Genomic DNA, 2,538 nt, shown 5'->3' with positions numbered 1-2,538 from the left:
CGGGCTGGCTCAGAACGAGACGAGGAGATTACTACGGGCTCTACGGAGAGGCCCAAACGAGAAAAGGTAGGTACGGTGGAGGCATCGGAACGCCACGACGTGGCCTAAGACTGGGAAAAAGGGGAGAACGGAACGTCCCTGACGGGTACAGGACGCCAGCAGAGGAGCAACGGAACGCTCAGAGGCTGCGTTGAAGCCCCAGAAGAAAATCGAAGAACGAGAGAAGACGGTAGAGGAGGCCGTCTGCTCCAAGCGAAGCAAGGGTGCGCTGGAATCGACGCCAGAAGACGCTGCGGGAACCAGGGTTAATCAGTTCTCGGCGATCATAGGGAAAGTGAGCTCAGGGCGGGTGGAACCCGTCGCTCAGAACGCCGAGGATGACGAGGAAAGTACCTAGGGGATGGATTCTACCGAACAATACGACCGTTTGTTTACCGACACAGAGCTGGATATGCTAGAACGCGGTGACGGTCCGGGGTACGGAATGAACCCGAGGGGTACGACAAGGAACTGGAGGAAAGGTTGATCCCGGTAGACGAAGACAAGATTTTACAGAGTGCCAAGCGGAGCGACAAGGAGCAGGAGGAGCCGACACTCGCGGATATGTGCGCCGTGCTTGGGATACCAGAGGAAGTGCTGGAACGCACACGGGAGGTCTCATCGGGAGACATGAGAAAGCCAGAGTATTGGCTGGATTGGTATGCCAGCGCATTGGAAACCTCGACGGAAGCGAAGATACGCGCGAATCGAGATTTTCGGGAGGTTGAAGAGTCCGAAGGAACGTTGCTACCTGTGGTAAGCGCAGTGTCGGGCGACAAGGACGAGAGTACGGGTACTGAGGTGCCTACCCGAGACGAGAAAGGGCGCGCGTTCATGCGGAACGTGTGTGTAGGACTCGCTGGGACTGACGCCTCGGTCTCTTGGAGCCCCGAAAAGGGGGCTGGAACGTTGCCGTTCAGGTGGCGTTCCATAATTCGTAATCATGTATACGAACTCCTCAAACGGAATGGAACGAGGAAAAGAGTCCTCATCAATGAGGCCCAAGAGTCTTAGAGAACGATGAAGCTGAGGACGACGTTCCACCGTTGCGGGACAAGGAGGACGAAGATTGTCTGGACGAAGAGTTGCTACGCGGATACCTGATTGATGTGGGAGGAACGCGAAATGTGGCGTTCCTGGATCGAGCTGTGGATTGGGCCCGTCGCTATTTTGAGGTTGAAGCTCGCGGTATAAGGGACAAGTTGCGCGAAAGGGCGAGGGACAATCCTGAGATAGTATACCCGGGCGCGATGAGCATCGCAACAAAAGGGCGGAAAAAGGTGACCTTTCAGTTGCCGACCGAGGAAGGAGCGGCCGCAGTTACCGAAGAGGCGCCCGAAGTTTATTGGGTGAGCGCGGGGGGAGCCCCTAGGAGGCCGAGAAGGCCTGGGCTGCGCGAAGCAGATGCAGGAGATGACGAGGAGGGCGACGACGACGTCGTGCCCCAGGGCAAGCGGGTCATCTGTAGCGTCGGGGGTATGCAGGCCCTATCGGATGGTTACATCGACTGCTGTCCGTCGGAGATGCTGGCTGAGACAGGCGCAATAGCGAGTCTAGTCGACAGAACGGTGCTGAGACGTCTTGGGTGTGACTCGGAGTCACTCCGACCTTACAGTGGAACGCTGGACAGCGTGTCGGGACACGCAATCCGTGTCCGTGGAGTGATTGACCTTCCGGTGACGCTCGGAACGCTGGAGAAGACACTTCCGTTTGTGGTGACCGATCACTTGTTCGTGGACGCGATCCTGGGGACGGATTCATTGAAGGCGTTCCGTGCTGTGATAGACCTCGAGGAGCAGTCGATGACGCTAAAGGAGACGGGGGACGTGATCCCCTTGGGCGTGGCGAGGGTGGAAGAGACGTATGCCGCCACGATCTCGTCGTCGGTACGGCTGGAACTAGGTCGCCAAGCTCTCGTGCGGTCTCGTGTTCGAGGAACTGTGAAGGACAAGTCGGTCGTGCTAGTCGAGGGCGTTCCGGGGGCGGACGATTCGTTGAGAGAACGGTGCTGGTCGAGGTGTGCAATGCTTCCACAGAAGAGATGGAAGTCGAGACTGGTGCTTACCTCGCCGCGGTGACTGTCGTGCCCGAGTCAGCCTTCACCGCTGAAGCACTAGAGCGAGAGGGAACGCCGGAAAACATCAGTGCGGTACTAAGCACCTCGAGTAAGAACGCCGAGACTCGGGTTGAGACGGGAGAGGTGGAAATGATCGCAGCAATGAAGGACGGAGACGACGATGACTTCGAGGTGGACTTTCAAGACTCATCGTTAGGGGCTGAACAAAGGAGACTCTTCGTGGAAATGCTGAAGGACATGCGAGTTTTGTTCGTCGAGACCTCTAAGAAACCTGGAAAACTTCTGCGGTTCAGCATTGACACTGGAACGCACGCACCGATTAAACAGCCCCGTACCGAGTTTTGAAGGATGAAGGAGACGTTGTGGAGTCTGAGATTGAAGAATACCTAGACCTTGGTCTTATCAGACCTTCAACGAGCCCG

The sequence above is a fragment of the Phytophthora parasitica genome (assembly GCF_000247585.1).
Source record: "Phytophthora parasitica INRA-310 unplaced genomic scaffold supercont2.27, whole genome shotgun sequence".
Taxonomy (NCBI): domain Eukaryota; phylum Oomycota; class Peronosporomycetes; order Peronosporales; family Peronosporaceae; genus Phytophthora; species Phytophthora nicotianae.
The sequence above is the reverse complement of the archived record's forward strand: the minus strand, read 5'-3'. Positions refer to the sequence as shown.